The following is a 22,678-nucleotide window of genomic DNA, read 5'->3' as shown; positions in this document are numbered from 1 at the left end:
CGAGGGAACCACGTGTGCGTCGACGTTGCAAAAATCACCGAGAATTTTCGACGAGAGGTGCAGGCGAGTCGTTGCGCGGCAAGCTCTAGCGGATTACACTTGCCGGCTATCGATTAATTTATTAGTTTAATTAGGAGTCGGATTTGCGAGTCATTTCGATAAGCTGTAATTACTGGGATATTAATGGATGAGCTATAAATAAATTGGAGTAAAAAGGGCTTAAGTGTATACGCCGTCATTGTCCCGTGACAAAAGTTCTTCTATTTAATGATTCATACGTGTAGGGGAAAGTCCACTATTATTAAATAGGGTTCTAATGTGAGATAGTAGGTTTTCAACGTCCAAATTCGATGACAAATCTTTATTTGTACCGATTACGCGATTGTAGATCAGATTTGCTACTAACTAGAAGACTAAGATATTCTAACAATCAATTTTCCATTAAACAGATTTCACTCCAAGGGCAATACATTCATGATGGAACCAACAGATAACGTCTATTAATTTAGCGGAAGTTCCGCCATCTCATAATAGGGAACTTTCCTCCATACATATTTTACGGATAACAATACTGAGAATTTTTTTCTTCTTCGCCAGTGATTAGTTGAAATAAAAACGTAACGGGAAAAATTATTCGGCGTATTGGCAATACTTTATTACAGAAACTACACAACACGTTTCGACCGAGAATTCCGATCCTTTTCAGGTGAAAAGCGTCTTGATTACATTCTAAAGTCAGACAATTACATTATATTTTACATCCTCAGCGTTGTCATAAAAATTCTTTAAAGACACCTCGTCCTGCTTGAAGCGAGTGCTTTAAGACTATCTTATCATTTGATGTTCGTGTTAAGAATTTAAAGAATGATAATTGTATAAACAGATATATGTACATATGCATCGTTAAATAGAAGAATTTGTTCACGCAACAACAACCGCGTCATACTCCTTGAGCCCTTGTTACTCTATAACACTTTGGATTTTCACTATCGAGAATATTTTTTAAATTAAAATGGATGAATCTTAACGCGTCATTGCTAAAAAATAATGACGAAACGCCTTATTAAAGGAATATAAATTTTATATTAACACTTATTGGACGAATTCCAAATGACGAGCGTAAAATGCTAAACAGGCCGATGCGATTTTCCGATATTTTTCGTAATTAATTCTGCCTTTTGAATATTTCGCTATTGAGGCGCCGGGGGTACAGGGATGCACGCGCGAGTGTGCGGCGTTTATTACGATCAAAACAAGAGGCGCGGAACTCCACATGCATGGAGATCTGCGCGCGCGCATTCCACCCCCCCGTGTGTGGCCACGCACACACGCTCGACGTCCACGTAACGTTCCGATTAAACAAGAGGCTATCTTTCGGTTAGAGATTCTAGTAAATATATCCGCGCAACTTCCATCTCACGCGGCTACCGTCTCTCCGAAAAGGTGCCGCGCCGCTCAACCTTCCATTGCGCTCTCAATAATTAGTAATACATCGGTCACGTGGGCTGCGAATCGGTTAGTTCGACCGAGGCAATTCGTGTACGATTCAGATTCAGCGCTTTCCTTCCCCCAAAGCATTCATTTTTCTTGGTCGCAATAGAGTATATTCTCGTGCCGATTGCACCGGCACTCACGTTGCACTTCCCATACGGAGCAACGAGAGTGTAATCGGAGCTTGGACCTTCGTGGCGGATCGGAGAACGCTGATCTCGCGCAAAACGACTGGTACCATCGATTGACCGCGTGATACCGTCGCGTATGAGAATAGTGAAGGTAATGGACTTGCCAATGACGATCGACTCTGCGTACAGAACGGCTGAGCCACGACGTTAACCACGACGCCAACAGCGACGGCGACGACAACGGCGATGATTGCGGAGCACTGTTCGATCGACTTTAGACCCGACAACGTGGCGATCGGACGGCTGGCCACGGGATATGATGTCGGCGGATGGGTCGATTGGATTAGGTCGGTCGGTCGGTCGGTCGGTCGGTCGGTCGGTTGGTAAGAGAGAAGAGAGAAAGAAACAGAGACAGAGAGATAGAGATAGAGAAGAGAAAAACAGGTGTAGGTTCTGGACCTGGATGATGGTACGTGGTGCGACAGGGCCGGGGGCTGACGCGACACTGCTCGCGGGCGCGTATACGCGCGCACGCCGCGCGCACCCGCCGACGCGCATATCCGGCCCTCGTTCATGTGCGCCGCCACCGATATAGCCAATCCCGGAAGCGGGATAAGGGGACGAGTGGCGCGCGCCCGAAGATCGCGGCCGCGCCACGGGGGTAGGTCGTGTGACCGTGGATTTTCGAGCGGGATCGCGACGCCGATAAGCCGCGGGGGGCCCCGTCGCTATCTCCCCGCGAAGGAGCGTCACGGGCACCCCGGAAGTGGAGCGCTCTTTCCTGGACTTCCGGCGTCGATACCGAACTGCCTCTCGTGACGGCCGATCCGTTCGCGTCCGATAAGGCGAACTCCCTTCGGTCGGCTTCGCAGGGGGGAACACGTTACTAATTAGGCCCAGTATCACAGTGGCCAGTTGGCTTAACTAGTTGTTAAGTAGTGATGCCAACTACTGATACAAAATTCGGTAAGCTATTTACAAGGTTGGATTTTGACAAGTTGCGTTTTCGCAAATGAGCTTAAAAATACATATACATATATATATGTTTTTGTAGCCTTGTAAATAGCTTACCGAATTTTGTATCAGTGGTTGGCATCACTACTCGACAACTAGTTAAGCTAATTAGCCACTGTGATACTGGACCTTGCAGCTGGAACGCGAGTTTTCCGATGGACATGCCGGACCGTCTTCCACGAAGTCTCGTTACTCGGTCTCCCGTTTCCGTTCTCTCTACGTCTAATTTGGTTTATATTGTAAACTGTACGAACTTTCCCGTTTCTTCCGCGGGAAAAAGTTTCCAACTGTTAAGCAGTTTCGGTGCAATCTGACCGATATATCTCACTGAAAGGAAGATCTGGTTATAGCGTGTATTGACATTTATTGAAACGGCGTAGATACCGAGCTATCGCACGCTAGATCGTATTTAACAACGTCTCGGCGGAATTCCAGATAATCGCCAAAGAACTCGCATCATTCATAAATGTAGAATAAAATAATTTTTTTAATTGTGAATTAAAGAAGAAAGAAAAATGTCTAATGTTTGCCCTTTGAAGAACATATTATTTTCTTATACTGAGCTTCAAAGGGTTAAATGGCTTCTTTCTGTCGATAGCGAGAAAGCGGCCGTTAGCCAGGGCGGAAAGGAAAAAGAAGGCGTCGCACCCACGAACTTCCGTCAGGGACGCTCGATTAGAATCAACAAGGAAGCTCGCAACAGGTGAGAATGTTCGTCTTGCATACGCGATGATCCTTTCGACACGAGACTCTCTCCTGAATGCTCGGATAAAGATCAGTTACTGTGACGTTCAACTTCAGCCAGCGAATCCGCGAACCTGGACTTTGACTAATGATCATACAACGTGCAGACGAGTCGGAATTTGTGAACCTGGACAGTCGAGCATAAAAATGGAAATACCGTTATCCATTTATATTACAGTCAAAATGTGCGATATGAATTCTACGAAAGTCCCCTCGGCCAGATTCCTCCTCCGCCGGTGGTGTTTTACAGCTGCGTGAAAGTGTAGCGGAAATCGGCATCAGCACCGGATTGGCGCGTTGGTATGCGGCGTCACAATGGTCATGTTGTTTCTGTTCGACGTCCCGCGAGAGGAAAAATTCGCGGATAAAGTGGAAACGCCTGGAAAGCAGCCGGCGGCGGAGCGAAAATAAGGAGAAGCGACAGGGAGCGTTCAGCAATGATACCGCCTCGCGCATCCGAGAGTAGATATGCGCAGTGATGCGTCTCGACGAATGCACCCGCGAGCTGCACGTTCTCCGACACGACGGAGAAGTTTCTGACAATTATTAAAAAAAAAGGATTACCGGGATGCATGGAAAGAATAAAACCGTGGAAAGCATGCGGAACCAGGTTCCTCAGTCGCGCTATACCATATTACCGCGAATTTCGATTCAGGACGGAAACCTTAAGACATGAATTGTTGTAACTTGTAAAATCTAAACGAATATTCGAGCGGACGCAAACGTCTATGCCGTATCTTGTACTGTACAATATTTTTATGTATGCACAATATTTTTATACATACGTTTATATGTACAAATTAATAAGATAGAAATTTCAGTGTCTATTTGACCGTATCTGGCGTTTATTGCACACAGCTTGCAACGTTTCGACCATGGTTTGTGGTCCTTTTCAAGCAAACTAACAATAAAAAATAAAAAATACAATATAAATGTAAAATTTTAATTAATACGAGATTAAAGTATATAAACAGAGTCGAAGGTAGTTGGAATGGGACTCGCAAATTAAAAGAACTATGTGTTAATTAAAGACGCGGTCTAGGGTATGTAAATTAGAAATTGTCTGTGTAAGAGCAATCCAATCAAAAATCATATTTTTGGATGCCTATCGGTACGCGAACAGTGTTGGGAAGGAAAGGAAGAGAAAACTAAATGAAAGAGAAGAAAAAGTGACCGATCTGGACCACATTTTGCATAGCTACCCTCTAGGACTTCGCGAAAAATACAGGCTATCGTGAAACCTGAACACCCCACCTCACTTTGTGATAATTTAAGCTTAGTACGTTATTGTATAAGTAAGCATGGCGCGATATAATTAGTGAAGGCGCCAGTTAATTTTAAAATATAAGAGGCAACGTCGGATAATTTAAGCTCGTGCAGATATAATATTTACAATGTGTACCAATTAGAGCTGGGATTTTTCTTCGAACATTTTCAATTTCGAAGCTTCGTAGAAATACTTCGAGAATCGAAGTTTTCGAATTTTTCGAAGATTCGAAGTTTCGAAAAGTTTGAAAACTTGGAAAATTTGATACTCAAAGTTTCTTCGTTTCTTCGGATTTTTCGAAGCTTCGAAGTTGCGAATAACTAAGCTTCGAACAATTAAGACCACTAGTACCGATACTGATTTCAATTTTTACTTGGATATTCTTCAGCCAAATGTCTCTGGCACTGAGTATCCTCGTTCAGTCTTTTCTACAAACAAGTCGGATTGCGGGTAATAATCTTTCGCAATCATCCCACGCTCGCGCGCGCGCGCGCGCGGGCACGTAAATTTTACCATAAATATACGGTTCCTGTCTGACAAATAAGAACTGTAATCACAGTCAGATAGATGTTTAGCATTAAACAGGGATGCAAATTGAAGTGTCTGTCCCGTGAATGCCAGTAAAAGACGTTATTTCAAACTGCGCTCATCGTTAAGCCGTTCCAAAGTAAATTAAAGTAAGGCGGAAGAGGCAATTGTTTTGAGTTTCTTGAAATGTGAACGCGCCGCATGGAGCCGGACCGCGCAAATAAATGATTAATTCGAGAATTAAGTTCTCAAAGGAAAGCGCGGCCGTTATTTACTCTTTTCGCTGGATTGTCTTTCGCTTTTCATAATCGGATTCCGCCGGTGTCTCCTCCGACGTGATATCTTCTCGTTACATCTGGAATTGTCTTTCGCATTGTTTCTTTATCTTCGAGCAGAACCGATCGTGATCACCATTATATGTATAATTTATAAGAGGCGCTGTCCATTGATTGAATCTCACCGGGCAACATCGGTTGAATTCATTAAATTTATCGTGGACGGCATGGCGCTTCATTAACTTCAAAAACCGGGCCTGTTTAGGCGTCCGATTGTCAAACGCCATGTTCATCGCATTATTAAACCTGTGGATGTTAATAATGTGCAGGGTAAAGCTCCAGACTGGGGGGATGCTGGAGTGATTCCGCACTTTTTGCACCTCTTGCTTCTAGAACTGTCAATTCACGAAAACATTTGTGTAATCACAAATTATGTGGCTTTTGTACGCAGACCAACAGTGTCCTACTATTCGGACTGCATCAGAGGACAGCGTGGTATCATTGAAGTTAAATTTAGAAGCCAAAAAGAACTCTATTCGCTTCTAAATTTAACATCAATGATACCACGCTGTTCTCTCATTTAGTCCGCATAGCGGAACACTTGATCTGTACGCGCAAGCCTTAGAATTTGTGTATTACACAAATGTGTTCGCGAATCGACAGTTCCAGATGCAAAAAGTGTAAAAGGTGCGCCTCAAACGCCGTTAGACGAAAATACGATTCTTATACAACGCTCGCGTGATGAAACGACCGTGGACTAATCATTGTTTTATCGCAGTTGACTCATTCTCTCGCTACACTTTCTCGGAATTAAAGCAACCGTCACGCACGTGCATCGTTACGTATGGGTGTCGTCGATCCGTAGCGGAAATGTTACGCGATACCTGGCAGTTTTTATCGGACACGTTTTTTTTTTTTCGAATGCACTCGATCGGGATGTACGCGCGGTGCAGGCACGCACTCGGGGAGAGGGCGGGCGAGAGAGTGCGTCAGAGCGCGGGGGCGCGTCGGCGTGAACCACGTTGCGACACGGGCCGACACGTGTGCGCGCGCGGGGCACACCTTTAGCTCGCGGCTTGACGAAGCTCGACATTAAAGAGCCTCCCGCAATATCGGGGACGTGGCACAGGCCGGAGAGCGACTTGGCAGGACCCGGAGGATACGGAGAGTGTAATGTAAACTAATTAGCAACGAGTCTGTGTCAATTAAGCCCGCTAGAGTGCCTCTCGCACTGACATTCCGCCGATGGGGCGCTCCGCGCACAGGCGTCTCGCCGTGACAATGATGCACCGGGTTCATAAAGATCGAAAACTAACAGCCGGGAGAGGGTGAAACCGACGTTTCCGGCTTCTTTCCGCGCTCGAGAATCTCACTCCAACCTCGCAACATCTTTTTATACGAAATTAAGGGGATGCCGGAGTGATTCTGCACTTTCGCACCTTTTGCACTTAAAACTGTCTGTTTCGTGGAAAGATTTGTGTAATACACAAATTAAATGGCACGTGTACAGACGATCGAAAGCAGCTTGCTATTCCGGCTAAATTAAAGAACAATGTGGCATCACTGAAACTAAGTTTGTAAGTCTAATAAGAAATAATAGTGAGCAACACACATACTACATGTACTGTTTGTATGTGTTGCTCACTATTATTTCTTATTAGACTTACAAACTTAGTTTCAGTGATGCCATATTGTTCTTTCATTTGGCCGGAATAGCGAGCTGCTTTCGATCTATACACGTAAGCCATTTAATTTTTATATTACACAAGTGTTTCCGCGAACTGACAGTTTTTAGGTTAGAAAGGTGCAAAAGTGCAGAATCACTCCAGCATCCCCTTAAACTTACGGACCGCGCGAATTTTAGACTCTCCGCGGCTTTCGTTAATTTTCCTACATTTTCATTTTCTTTTCTCCCAGCAAAATATAAAGACGATGAATTAACAGCCGATCTAATTCACGCATAGACATAGCAAATGTAGACTGAGCGCCCCATTGAACAAGCCAATGCTTGTGAAGAGAGTTGTAAGAAGGCTCTCTTCCTCTGTCTCGCCATCGTGACAAGGGAGAATCGCGCACGATTCTTTTACGATGGTGTAAGACAGAGAAAGAAGGTCTTCTTAAATCTTCTCTCCCTTCACAAGCTTCAGCTTATTCAAAGGGACGCTCCGTCTACATTTGCTATGTCTGTGAATTCACGTAATATCATTCTCTTTCGCTATTTTGCGATCCCTCCCTCCCTTCTCCTCTTTCTCACCGATCATCCGCGTAATCCGTGTTACTAAACCGATTTGCGGAACGGCCGTTAATTAGGAAAGCAATAAACATTGGGCCCGCCGTTCGCGTGAGCTTAATGTCGCGGATGTAACATGCTAATAGGAAAATACTAAAACGGGAAATTACGTTCGTCCCATGATGTCGGCCGTATCCGTCCGATGGTGCGCGGCTCGCAATTATCTCATCTACGACGGACGGCCTCGGGAATCGTGCTTTCAAATTCACGGCACGTTGCAGGGTGATCCGATACCTGGATAATTCGGACGCACGCTTCGGCGACATATGGTCCGCACTTCGGCCCGCAAGGGTGTACATATATCATCCTTACGTGCCTGCAGTGCGTCTCTAACGTTTATCGCTTTGTCAAAAAGCAATCGATTGGACTCCGCGAGTGTTTCATCGGTTAAACCGAGCGACGATTCCATGATATCGTTGTAAAACTGAAGGGTCAAATAAATCAGAGAGAGAAAGAGAGACGGAGAGCCCATGAAATCGCCCATCGCGTAAATTATTATATCGAGCCGTCCCATAAATAATCTCCGCGTGATTGAAACATTCGTCAAGTTTCAAAGCCAACTGAATTTCTCAAACGAGAGGCACTGAAAATTTGACAAGTACGCGACGCCCCGTTGCGCGGGATAATAAATATCTCGCGATTGATTACGAGTTAAAACTCACGTGTTCTCCCGCCGTACAAGATACGACACCATCTGTCACGCGAAACGGTAGACGTTACGTAACGTAGATGTATTCGATATCTACGAGATCGTCCTCCCGCGTCGTACGTGGAAATTGTCCAGGTGCTCGATTCTTGAATTCACTCGCTAGAGAAACGCGCGCGGAAAATTCCGACAGAAAAGTCGAAGGTCGATTGGCTGAGAGCCATGAGAACCGCCAATCAACTCGCAACTTTCCCGTAAGGGCAGACGACGGTTTCTTCCTCGAATTAATTCAACAATCGCGCCCCAGACGCCGCCGACGGTACTCTCTTTCGCCTTGAAATTTTCACGCGAATACTGCGGGCGCAACCGGGAGCGAAGTTTGATTCGCTCCGAACGCATCGTTTGCAGCATCCCGCGCGCGTTTCCACATTCATCGAAATCCGGCATACCGCACGGAACTTTGGCAACTTCGATCGTCCAAGCCGAGATGCAATTGCGGGATTAATCAACGTCGCGCACACGCGCGCGCATTCGCCCGTGCGGACGTGTACACGCGATTCTCACGTACCGCGCGCGACGGTGCTCGGCACGGTCGATACTCGACACACACACACACACACACACACATACACCGGGACGCGGCCGCTATTTTATTCATAATTCGAGATATGATTCCCACAACGCGCCGCGCTGCCGTCACTTATGCATTATCCAGCCCGGAGCGGATGACGTCTTTCCTCTTTCCCGCCGTGCCAATCGCCCGCACCGCCGCCGCCTCCGTCGTCTCCGTCGCCTCCGCCTCCGCCGCCATCGCGACACGCGACTGCACCAAAGTGGATTTATGTGACGGAAAACCTGCCGATATCTGCCTCTTGCGACAAACATTTTCTTGAGTGCACAGCGGCTACGTAGCCTTCCCTATATCCGATTTCGCGAGCAGCCGCCGCTATCTCGCTAAAAGCGCGGCGACCGCCCCCATCGGAAGGAAGACCGATAAATCGGTTCCGAGAATCGCGTTTCCCAGAAAGGAGCGAAAGATCCTCTCGGAGGCCACGCGCGACAAAGTTCCAAGCGAGAAAGGGGACTGGGTTTCTTCGCGAGAGATCGAGAAATATATGCAAATTATACAACGTCTTCCCTCTTCACCAGCGAGGCGGCCATGCGGTCACGTTTTAATAGGACAGTGTCAATTAGCTATTACCTTTCGATCGTCTTTACAATCATTACTCGTGATAACTTTTCAATTTTGTTGGTGATTTTTAACGCTACTCGAGTCGAAATGTTGGCCTTACGTTGAACCTTTAATTCTATTATATAGTAGGACCTAAAGTAGCAAAAGAGATCGAACTGCAAGTACAAAATTTACTCCTACTTTAAAACTGATAGCGTCGGAAATTTCTACTTTTGCCGATTTAGTATTAAAGTAGGTCCTTTTAAGTAGGAGCTAAAGTAGGTTTTTAGAATCAAAGATGCATTGGAGGAGTAAAAAAAATATAATGTCATCAAAGTAGGTTATTACTGGTCTATGTAGGTGTATAAGTCAGCTAAGTAGGTGTAAATTATCCTTAAAAGTGTCAAAATAGTATCCAAATTTCGACTCGGGTAATCTCGTTATAAAATGATATAATTACAAGCTTCCTCGTGGATGGTATTTCTACATATTCCACATATGTTATTTTCTTGCTCTCAAAGAAATGAAAGTAGTAAATACACGGATGGTACGGCAAGGTAAGGGAAATTCCCGGTAAAGCACAAAAGAAAGGAGCTGTAATATCAATTTCGTAATTAAAAGATCCTTTACATGCGAACGGTGTAATTTCCAAGGTGTCCTTCCGCGGATTAAAATTGCACTTGTTACACGATCGAAAGAGTAAACGTAAATGTTCCAACGCGTTCCGCGATTAAATCTAATGCCAGGCTTACGATTTAATCAGCTGTGACGTTTGAATGCTGAATGTAATTGTTGCGTGCGTACTGCGAGGGGAAAAAAGGTTCGCGTTTTTAAGTAAATAAATCCTCTATATTCGTAACGCGGACGTGCTGCACATAAATTCTGGATTGTTGGACAAACACTTTTCACATACGAGTGACTGTAAATAGGTTCTCCGATGGGACGTATCCCGCCAGAGCACGAAAGTTTCGCGAAAAATATCGCGGATACCGATCGATCCCTGCCATTCCGGATATCTTAAGGGCTCCCCCCCCCCCCGCGCGTCTGGCGGCTTTAAGCTCGCGGTTAATAAGGACTTCATCAAGTTACCGAGAGGAGGAGAAGTGCTCTGCCCCCCCCCCTCTCTCTCTCTCTTTCTCTCTCAGCGAGTGAGATTGCGCAGATTTCGCAGATTATATCGCGAAATTGGCTAACCCGACGCTGCCTCATAATCGCGAGTAAATTCCGCGAAAATTCGACGTTACAAAATGGATATCGCGAAAATGAATCGCCGAGGAATTATCCGGGCGGGTAAATTATTACGGTTCTCCCGCGATGCGGCGAACGAGCCGGGGCACCCGTAAATCGCGTTGGGTGTCCTTATAAACGTCCGGATTATTTCGCGATAAAGACGCGAATTTGTCACTCTCTAAACTTGGAGCGCGTCGAAGATCGCGACGACAAGCTGGCGGGAGCAGCCCTCCCGCGGACACAATTCACCCGCGGCCTGAAAAGCCGGCGCATAACATTTCCCCGGCGTTCGAATAGCCACTTTACCGCATCTAAAATGACAATGTCGAATTGTTTTCAATGTCGTCTATTCCCGAAGGACGCAAGCCGCCGCGGACGACGTGATAATACAACGATTGTGAAATAGAGCTTTGTTAAAGCTCTAAGCGAATCGCGAGTATGGTAGAAATAATTCAGTTTGCGAGGGCAGACGTCGCGGGGACGTGCTCGCGTTTCATACGTCGAGGGTGTGCGAAAGGAGCAACAAATTTAATCGGCGATGCCGAATTGTGCAAATTAAATGTCGTCGGTACTTTTTAATGGCGCGAATAGTTAAGCTGAAAATTATTATACATACTTTATCTTTGTGCCTGTTAATGTTATAATCGTGACTCAACCCCTTTGGATCTTTGTCGTTTAGCTGCGTACCAACATTGGCCCGATTAATTTTAAGAATGTGCTTGAAAAGGACCTAAACCCTTGGTCTAAACGTCGCACTGTATATCGTTTTATTTTATTTTATTAAACACGTGCCAGTTAAGATCGACTAAACTTATTCATTTGTTAATCGAACATTTGTCTAAACTCTAAACTCAGTTCTCCTAATTCAGTCTCCTGAAATAAACCCCGAATGTTATTGCATTTCTCATATTTACGGATGCTGGGACCCGAGAGCTGCGGCGCGTATGATTAAACTTTTGCAATGATATAATATTCATTTTAACGTTTAATCTCCCCATTGACCTCGTTCGTGGTCACCGCAGTCATGCAATTACGATATTAACAACCACAATAGTAACAACATCGTTGCTGCGCATTCTACGAGGTCCGCTTCTGCTCTCCCTCTCGCTCACTCACCCACCCACTACGCTTTCTCATTCTCTTCTCTCGCCCTTCTTTATCATGCTCATATATTATCCACCCTCTCTCTCTCTCTCTCTTTCTCTCTCATCATTCTCGACATTGCTTTATAACTCTTCCTTATAGCGTCTGCGAGAAAAGAAGTAAATGATTTTCACGTTGACACCGCGCGACGTCACGAGGGGACGAAGAACAAGCGGCACCGAGCCGTCCAAGTCCCAAAGGACAGCGGCACGAGGACAACGAGAGGGACGACGAAGGTAGATCCTGGTACCGGGTTGGCGAAGAGGCGCTCCGAGCAGAAGGAAGAAGAGGCGAAAGAAGATAGGCAGGAAGAACAGCCGAGAAGACGACGACGACGGCAGCGACGGCGGAAAAGGGGACCGAAGGGGTGATGCGAGAGGGGTAGAGATGCGGAGGAGTGTTACAATAGCTTGCAGATTGGAGAGGCAGACGTACAGTCCCTGACCTAGCCGCCGTACAGTCCGTCCAGAAGGTTACGGGACGGGGACGCCACGTGAAATGATGCGCCGCGCTTATCTCTTTTTCCTTCTCTCTCTCTCTCTCCTCTCTCTCTCCCCGTCCTGCTCGCACTCTCGCCTGATCAAACCACCATATTACTACTTGTACAAATATATCCCGCCCGCAAGAGTAGGCGGAAATCTGTCTCCCGGTGGTTCTCAACCTGGGTGATCGAAGTCGCCAGCCAAGCTGCCAGGTGGCCTTTGCGGATGAATCACCCGTCGTCGCACCTCTGAGAAGATGCCGGGGAGCTAAAGTGATAGCTTTGGTTTCGGGTGTGACGTGGGATTTATGCGGAATGATCTAGTACGGTCAAACGGTAGTTAGAACACATCGGCTTACAGACGTACATATATATCTGTCCAACGGGATTTTCACGTCGCGATCTCAACGCGACAACGCTAATGCAGCCGAGTTATTTTCTCGATACGCAAAGAAACTGACGCCCGGCAGTTAGAAGGACGCGTTAACGATGTACGATATTTTCGTGGCCGGCAGAAAATAAAAAGTTTTGCTTCCGCTATAGATGAAGAACCGCGTTCCTCTCCTATTTTGCTGGAGAATTCAATTCGCCGGGAAAATTTGCGGAAACAATTCGCAGTACGAGGACGTCGGGAGAAAAAGCGAATCCGTAGCGAAGGGAATCTTGCTCGTAATCGGCAAAACCCTGATCGGATCTGACCACGGCACTTGTCGAGCCCACGAAATCAATCTCGGCGATTTCGTATGACAGTCCAAGCGAGCAACGCAATTACCGGGACTATTATCGACTCCATTCCGGCCCCTTCCGGCAAGGTGAGAGGGTAGAGGGCAAGAGAAACTTCGCAGCAGGACTCCACGACGTGATCCAGACGGCCGACGCTCTTCCCGGCTTTTAATTTCTCGTTCTGGTTTCCGGTTTCGCATGTTGGAAAAGTTTCGAGACGGAAGTTGCACCACCGCGCCGCTCAGGGATGCTTTGAGCAGGAAGAAGTCCGTCTCGAGGTCGGTTTGGATGCCGTAGCTCTGGGGCGTAATATTGATCATGGCGTGGGCGAGAAAGAGAAAGAGAAGGAGAGGGAGAGAGAGAGAAAGGGGGAGAGAGAGGGAGGAAGGGAGCGGCGAAGGGGGGACGAACGAGACGAGGGGGGCAGGTGGGGTGTCTGCACACCCTCTCGTCCTCCTCGCTCTCCTCGCTGGCGCAAGGGCTGGCGAGAAAGGGACGCGAGAGGGCAGAGGAACCAGCTGAAGCGTTACAACGGGCCCACTCGCTGCATACACGCGGCGACTATACCGGGTGCTCGTTAAAAGAAGACTTATTTTGCCCGAAAACTGTGTTTTGCCTAACCTGTGCTTTATCTTTTGTCTAATCATGTGACAGGAAGTACTCGAAAGAGAAAGAGAGAGAGAGAGAGAGAAAAGAGATATACCCGTTTCTTCAATTAAGATAACACGAACGGAATTTATCGTGAACGATATTTATTACGACTCTGCAAACTATACGCTTGCGACAGTGACTAAGCTCCCTTTGTACAGCTAGAGCCATAATTTACCGAGGGGAAGTAACTTAAAGGATACGAAGAGCCGTTGCTTTCACCGGTTAAAAAGGCGAGGCACGTCCCTGCGAGTTCTCGATGGAGAAAGAGTTATTTTTCCTGAAAGATCGATTAGCGATTTGGAATTTTTCAAAAATTACAGGAGACTTTAATAAATCTTCCGCAGCTTCACGCGTGCATTTACGCACGAAAGTATTTCACATAGGGAACATCGCCGCGCGTTACAATAGATTACCCACAAAGCGCGTCGCTCGTTATCCACGTTAGCCGCGCGCTGTCAATCATCGAATTCTCGACATGAACCCGACGTGGCTTTACCCTCCCCTTTCATTACGGGCATTTTTCCGGTTGAGAACCGCTGGGACTGTTTCAGTCAGGATCGAAATGACAGTCTGGGCGAGAGGCGCGAGAGCTTTGAAAGCTCTCGTCTCTTTCTCTCGCTCTCTCTCTCACTCTCTCCCTCCCTCTCCCTCTTCTCCCTTTCTCTCTCCCTCGATAGGGAGAGTTTCTGTGCAGTACGATATGGGATATCGCGTTCACGTATGCACGCGTGTATCGAGCGAGCAAACTCGCCCGAGTGTACGAGTAATCGTTCGAGCGTGTGAGTGTGTGCAAAAAACTCTTTTGAGAGCGCGAGAGAGGGAGAGAGAGAGAGAGAGAGAGAGAGAGAGAGAGAAGCGAGGGAGGACTTACAATACAGCCATGCAGGTGGAGGCCATAGAAAAGCCTGTCTGGCTTAAAGGGTCAGGTCTCGAACCGCGTGCGAAGGGACCCGCGAACGTTATTATTGAGAATAAATCTTTCCCGAATGCGAACGTTGCGCGCACGTAGCGCGTAAGTGGGAGCCCAGAAGCGATAGTTTTGAGCAAGGAAGTGGACTTGAGTGCGCTGTCGGCGCGAGCTCCACATGAAAAATTACTATTTCATTGGGTACAATCTGCGTACGCACGTTGCACGGGGACGAGGGGAACACTGACGGTCTGCAGTCAGTACTGATTTTCAACGGTTACAACGTTTCAATATTTTCCCATGTTACGCTTGCGATTTATTGTATTCGTATGCGTATAACGTTTAAATATCGTTCTTTTGCATTTAGCTAAATGCGTTTGATTCCGAGTTTTATTTGCTCAACGTGAATATGACGTTCGAATGTTATCATGCGCTGAAGAATAAGCGGCTACATTTAGCGTTATGTGGGATGCGAGTACAACGGCTGCGTAAACAGCTGCATGTTGGAACATGACAATTGCAATGGATGTTGCATCCTTGCATGTAAGCTGCAACTCATGATGAAAGTATTTTTTTTTTCTAAAAATAATAAAACAAGCAGAGAGTGAGAGCGCGAGAGAAAGAGGAGGGAGGAGAGAGAGAGAAAGAGAGAGAATGTTCACGAAAGGTGACACAGAGAAACAGGGTGATATGCTCGAATGAGGGCTGCAGCAGCCGAAGGGGGTAGGTGCGCGGCACAAAGGGTTGTGCAGCTGCCATAGTCGAGACCTCTCCAATTATGGCTCCGACCTCCCCTCGCATGTGTGACGTCGACGGCGTTTCATTAATTTTAATGAAATATTCTTAACACTCTCGTTAGATCTTGATTTAGGCTCGCGAGGCCCGGGCCCACGTTTGAGGAGGGCCTGTTTGCCTTTCTATCACATTTTTCGTAGTCCACCGAAAAACGGGAAAAAAAGACATGTAGCGACGAAAGAGGAGATTATAATTATCGCGATGCCAGCGGCCGTCGTGTCTATAAAGCGGGAGGAATTTCGATAATAACGTCGGATAGGAACAAGAGTGTGGTAATATATAAATCTACCATTATCGCCATCCGAGAGCTCGCGTTGCGGAATCACGGAGAGAGACGGCCCGCGTAATCGCGTTGTTTACGGAGGCCGGGAATTGCGTCTTCGCGAAGACGTCGCTGGAGCACTTTGCGCCGCGAAGAAAAGGGGCGAGAAAATGATGTCTGCACGAGCCTGTTCCTAGGTAGGAGACGGAACAAGTTTTATTGCCACGGCTGCATCGTTGCACATACGCGCGCGCGCGCGGAAGAGGGTGGCAGGACGGGGTTGAGGAGCGTTAGGGGATCTCTCTGAAGCTTTTAATTGCGTCACGTACCGTCCTCAAATTTAAATGTTTGTCGGCAACGCGAGGCTGGGTGGGCCTCGCTCCTCATCTCGCTCGGGCAAGATAGCGGCGACGACGAAGGCGGATAGGAAACTTATCGGTATGCCGAACACGCCGTTCCTAAACCACCTATTATCATATTTATGATGTCTTCCCATTTCTGCGAGGAGAGAGACGAGAGAGAGAGGGGTGGGGAATGGGGAGAGAAGGAGGAAGCTTATATACGCTCACCGTATCGACTCCCCAAGGTGCATATTCCTCCGCGGGACCTCCGTCATAATCGAATGGGATTAAGCCATTATCGAGATCGTATTTTTCTCTCCGCCGTAGGAGATCGCATCGCACGAAATTAGTGTGCATTTTAACGGCCGAGCAACCTTCGCTTATACACGATCGAAGAGATGATTATGAAACTGTTATTATAGATGTTTATTATTAACCTGACCTACTCCTTTTTTCCCCCCATAGGTTGCTTTCCAGTCTCATCCCGATCCCTCTTACGCTCGGACTGCGGATAAGACTTTGACACGACGCGCTAGGCTCTCGTGTATCACGTACGATTATGGAATTAGAAGGAAACTGTGTTGAGAGATAAGTTTAAACGGCTCAAGATAGACAAGGGTCGTGCAGCAGCGTGTGACATGTTTGAAGTTTTTACGTAATGCACCTCGGGAGAGAAGCGAGAATCGTCCCGGCTTTTCGGGCGGCCCTCGCGTCGAGTTAATATCTCTCGTAGAAACTTCCAAGAAACGCCGTAGCCTGGTCAGCGATATCGGCACTGGCCGCCGAACTTCCGCCATGGGAAAACGAAAGTTCGAGGGGCTTTCAAACTGTGACGTTACGCGCGAATATATATCGCCGTGTTATGGTTTGGTGCTTTTGAACGGGGAAGTTAAACACGGGGTGGCAGGCAAAGCGAGCGTACAAAGTACACTTTGCCTCCTGTTAGCAGGATTAATAACTTCGCCACAGCTGACTCCCACCGTCACGTATATTATATATATATATATAGTTGCGTTATGAACAGAAAATTATGCTCCACTCTCGCGCGAACCGCCGACGAAAAGTCACCCGATAAATTATTAATATATATGTCACTCTTCAATAATAAACTGTTGAAGGGAACAGCCGCGATTATATTCCTATGACGCCGTTGAAACGATTCTCGTGTTCACGATCGAGCGTCCCGCTAACTGAATTTTATTTTGGGATCTAGCTACCTTGTCTTAAATTGGTGCGTTTCACGTGAAGCTCGAATCCTCGGGCTTTTCGAGAGATGAATTATTAATATATACATATTAATCGTGAATAATAAACTGTTGAAGGGAACAGTTACGATTATATTCCTATAACGCCGCTGAACTGATTCTCGTGTTCACGACCGAGCGTCCCGTTAACTGAATTTTATTTTGGGATCCCAGCAGCCTTATCTTACATTGATGCGTTTCACGTGAAAATTTAATTCTGGGACTTTTCGGGGGATAAATTATTTACATATATATTACACCTTCAATAATAAACCGTTGAAGGGGACAGTTATGATTGCGTTTCCTGTAACACCGTTGAAATGATTCTCACGTTCGCGATGGTGCGTCCCTCTAACTGAATCTTATTTTGGGATCCAGCTGTCTTATCTTACATTGGTGCGCTTTACGCGAGGCTTTAATTCTGGGACTTTTTGGGGGATAAATTATTTACATACATATTACCCCTTCAATAATAAACCGTTGAAGGGGACAGTTATGATTGCGTTCCTGTAACACCGTTGAAATGATTCTCACGTTCGCGATGGTGCGTCCCTCTAACTGAATTTTATTTTGGGATCCAGCTGTCTTATCTTGATCAAATTGGTGCGCTTTACGCGAAGCTTTAATTCTAGGACTTTTCGAGGTTCCGATAAGGTCTTTGGGCGATGTATTACGTGACTATCGCCACGTCAAAATACATCGTGGCCTATCTTGACTACTGCGTTTTGGAGAGCCAGGGTTAAGCGGTGTCACGGGGCGGTATCGGCATGAATGTTTCATGAGGCCGCTTCACTTCTACACGCGGGAGATCGCACACGTGTGCGTGCCCGTGTTTGCCGGGCGACAATCCAGGAACGCGCACCTAAATCATTGTCACCTCACTGATTGGCCGGTGTCCATGGCGCTCGTAAAAAAAAAGGGGGGGGAAAAATGTCGCGAACTCTCGGAGTCTCGGTCTTCTCGTGCCCGGGCGATCGTTCGTTTGTGTTTACCGCGAAAATGGTGAATCAGAAGAGTAACGAGAGAATTTAATTTTCACCATGGGGAAAGAAGTTATTTTGCCAGAGAGAATAGATTGTAACTATGTATTGACGCGCGCGCTTATCCATTCTTTGAATTTCTTGATAAAGATATTATTTCTAAATAATAAATCGGGTTTTAATACGTTCATCTATTTCTCTTCAACATTTATTACTTTTATTTCTTTCTACAAATACAGTACCGACCGAAAGTATATCACCTTTAGGTTTTCTGAGCATAACTTTCGCCGAAGTGCACCGAATTATGCTCAAAATTTTACAGTGGACACACCTGAAAATAGGTACATCTTGTACACGAAGGGCAATGAAATTTGACAAAGTACATCGTGATTTTCGAATTTTTCATTCGAGCACTTAAAAATTTATCCTCAAAAAATCGAAAGGTGATATATTATTGGCCGGTACTGCATGCTTTTAGACTTTTCATTTAGTTTATACAATTTGACTTTCACGCCGCGCATATAATTGTATCCTCTTTTATAATTAAATCGAATTCATCTAGGGTAAGTGTATCAGTAGTTGACATCTACCACTTTTGTTTAAAAAAATAAGGTGCGAAAACAGGATAATAGATTTCCACTGCGCGCCACTTCAAAGGACAATTGCACTCTAGCTTCATCCTATCCTGTTTTCACACCTTATTTTTTTAAACAAAAGTAGCAGGTGTCAGCTACCGGTACAGTGTCAACTATTGGTACAGTGCTGGACAAAATGATTGCGACGCTTCTTTGACGAGTTTTTAGAAACGCGAGGTTTAAACGCAGATTTACGTTCCGAAACATTTTCTTTGGGGACAATTCTACTGGAGAAATCGGTCGAAAATGCTCGACATGGTATTCCTCGGAGATCTTGGAACGTAACCCTAAATCTAAATGCACGTTCCTAAACTCATTTAAAAAAAAAGTGTTGCAACCATTCTGTCCATCACTGTACACTTATCCTATACCTTTCGTATTCTATGACTTCCTACGTTTCAAATAAAACACATGTAATTCATGTGTTTGAAGAAAAAAAAATAGGGGCTACGGGAAATTGTGGCATAAACCATAAAACTGCTCCGTATTAATCTGCAGAAATTCAGGAGCGGGCGGACAAAAGTTTCTTTTTGCAAGCAGAACGAGACGCCTGTCGAATGAACGATTAATTTGAATCGCTCGTCGTGTTTCCGATCGACGACGTTTTGGCAGTTTTAGGTCGCGCGCATTGTTTATTGAAAATATGCCGGCGTCACATCGTCACGTCATCGGCAAGCGCGGGCGCGATTGAAGACAAGAAAATTGGACCCGCGCTTTCGGCCCGAAGTCGAATTCGCAGCCGCGACACAAAGGCGAGCCCGGAATAAATTGCGCGAGTCGCGCGATGGCAGCCTTTTCAGAAATACCTTCGGAAGTACGTGGCCTGAAGGATACGGGACCGCTGCTGCTCCTGACAACTTCGCGCGCGCGAGGCTTCGCGAACAATGGGAGGATGTCGAAACTTGCGCGAAACGAGTATGTACAATGAGGTGTCTTGCGATATCGCTGGGAATTTTCCGCACAATTAACCGCCCTCGTTTTTACCGCTTGTTGTAAACGTGGCTAAGTAGTTCTTACCCCACCGTGTTAGCATTGGAAACATTGTACGTATTAAACAAGTAAAAACACGAGGATTAAACGCTCACTGTTAGATATACAGGAAAATTCGAAGCGCTCTCGACGATGAATAAGCAATACCGGCCGCCGTGTGTAAAATTCGATCAATAGTATCAGTTTTAGCGTTGGAGTCTTGAACCGCGGAGGACAACCGATCGAAATGCCGTATAAAAGGATAATGATTCTTTAGCACGTGATAAATGATGAGGACGCGCGGCTAATAACGGCGAGCCAATGGGTCGAGCGTTTGCAAAATTAAATTCGATGCAAAAGATGCAATTCTCTTTGAATAGGGCAGGACGGGGCGAAAAGTCCGATGCGACGCGAGACAGACGCTCCACGGTTTATTTTGCATCGCCCCGATACATCCCGAGATTGCAGATCCGGCCGATTGATCTCGGATGAATATTTAAGCCTGTGGCACACTAACGTATCCTTTCCACCGCCTTACTTCCCCGTCGTACCTTCCCTCGCGCACACGCGCGCGCCTGCACACATACGCGAAAATGTATATCGGCATCGCCAAAGGGCGAAATTTCTAGCGACGCTGATAACGTTTAGCGTAGCCTCTTTCATTCCGCTCCTCAATCAGCCTTTATCGAAGACCGCGCAAATTACGTTGCTGATCAAATATAAATAAAAATTTCGGTCGCGGAGCATTAAACGGATATAATATCGACTTAATTGCAGATGCGACGTGCGATATAAATTTCATTCCTATTTCATTTTACCTCGCGCCGTTATTAAATATCGAAGATACACGGCGTTCGCGTCGGGCGTTTCTTCGGCCGTACGTTTGCCAAGTTCTCCCTGGGATTTTTACGCCTGTTATATCCCACGTATATCGTCGTACCTATGCGAGCCGCTTCGTGCAAATTAAATTTTATTGGCCAAGTTACGCCGCGGGCGGTATAAGCGGAAGTCCGTGCGCAAATTATGTCCGATAAACGCGTTCCGCAGTTTTCGCAACAGGACTGAACTTTCCGTTTGACTAGGAGGGGGAAAAAAGCAACTGCAAGACAACACGGGAGCTCGCAATTTTCGAAATATCGGATACGCGATAGGCGTATGCCCCCGATAATTTTAACTCCCGCGAGTATATAAAATTACGAGTAACTAAAATTGCGAATACACGCGAGTCGTTATCGGGGGCGGGTATCATTGCTGGGAAATAATTAACAAACAACGCTAATTGTATAACTTCCCGTGCGCCATAAACATAATTCTCATGAAATTCTAGCCCGAAACCGGGGAAATACCGTTTCTCTGGAGCATCCGCGTGATATTATGTAGGATTGTTTGTGCGTGTACATCACCCAGAAAGATGGATGCAAATATCAAGGTGCAATTAGACGCACTTTCCGAAAAAGCATTTTAACTTGAAATTTACGGTGGATCCAATTAACTAATTTCTGTACTCTTCTGCTCCCTGTGTGTTCAGATCTTATCTTTTCACCTCGCGCTTGCGGCTTCCCATTCAACACGTCGTAATACGAAAACAATATCAATTCTAGCGAACTAAAGGCACCGGGTCTTTTCGAATTACAGAAGTGGATGCTTCCATTGTAAATTACTAATTTACTTTTAACCGTTTATTACATCCCCGCGCTTTTACGTGAATTTCATCGGACGGTAATTGCGGTAATTTGTCGACTCTTCTTGGGTCCCTTTACTTTGGGAAATCTTTACTTATCTAGTTGTATCCTCAAATTCGCGCTTCACAGCGGGATAGGTAACGTCTAACGAATCTCGTTTACGGAATTTGTTAGCCGATTGCCGCAAACGGTAGTTCCCAGTTGCCGCATTGTTAAATCCCCTGTAAGCTTTCGAACGGCATAAATCACATCCCCGATATCATAGTGCGCGGCCGAACACAAAGGACTTTACGCGAGTCATCGAGGTGGGTGCCGGGGAAATTCGAAATACTCAGCGAAACTCGAGGAAACGCCGCGGACCGTTGCGTTGCGCTGGGCAGCTGATAAAATTATGATAGAGCATCAATCCTAATGGAATAACCAGGAAATATCGGATAAGCCCAAGCTAAGCCGGTAACTTCACAGATATTTCGCCGATCTCCATAACTCTGGCTGACAGGGCGTAAAGCAGTACTGCGCTCATTAAATTTATCAGCTCGCGCCGTTTTTTTTGTTTCAGCGCAAAAAAAGAAATGACGGATGGAGATGAAGATTGGCTTCTACTTTATTTCAATCGCTGTGGCTCCACGTCGCGGAGCTCTCGAAAATGACATCGCGGACGCGTGATTAGATGCGTCGAATAGATTTCGCGTGCAGTTACAGGATAAATTTATTTTTCAGGAGTGCAACGTCATTTCTCCGTCCGCCGACGGTATTATTTTTATTTCTATGAGAAGCGCTCCAACGATCGAAATTTCAATTAAAACGGGAAAATATATACGTATCTCCCAATCGTGGTATTTTTCAGAAATAAAATAAATGCACCGCGCGCGCTTTCGTGTACGTGTGCACGCGGTTGCGCGAGGATGTACGAGCCCTGTCGTCTGGACCGGCGTTACGTCACGAAGTCAAGGAAACGGCGATAGGCCGTCGCTGCGCCAGAAAGAGAAAGGAGGAAACGGCGAATGGGGCGGCCGGGGGGGAGCAAGGGGAGAGAGAAAGTGAGTGAAGGGGGCTGCGGAGATAGAGGGACAGACGC

At 46.2% G+C, this 22,678-nt stretch overlaps 1 protein-coding gene across 4 annotated transcripts in view; it reads right to left on the bottom strand.

The window, feature by feature from the left end:
• LOC105566564 (poly(rC)-binding protein 3) overlaps window positions 1-22,678 on the bottom strand; it is a 121,893-nt gene that overhangs the window by 86,753 nt on the left and 12,462 nt on the right. Inside the window, exon 1 of one of the 4 annotated variants that reach the window (XM_012020658.1) lies at window positions 1,787-1,873. The exons of the other annotated variants lie outside the window; for them this stretch is intronic. The gene's annotated coding sequence lies outside the window, so the exon portion shown is untranslated. Of the gene's footprint in view, window positions 1-1,786; window positions 1,874-22,678 lie in introns of those variants that run through there. 4 annotated transcript variants of the gene reach the window in all.

The sequence above is a fragment of the Vollenhovia emeryi genome, unplaced genomic scaffold (genome assembly GCF_000949405.1).
Source record: "Vollenhovia emeryi isolate VEMERY1.0 unplaced genomic scaffold, V.emery_V1.0 DF939144.1, whole genome shotgun sequence".
Taxonomy (NCBI): domain Eukaryota; kingdom Metazoa; phylum Arthropoda; class Insecta; order Hymenoptera; family Formicidae; genus Vollenhovia; species Vollenhovia emeryi.
This window is presented reverse-complemented; position numbering and strand designations above follow the sequence as displayed.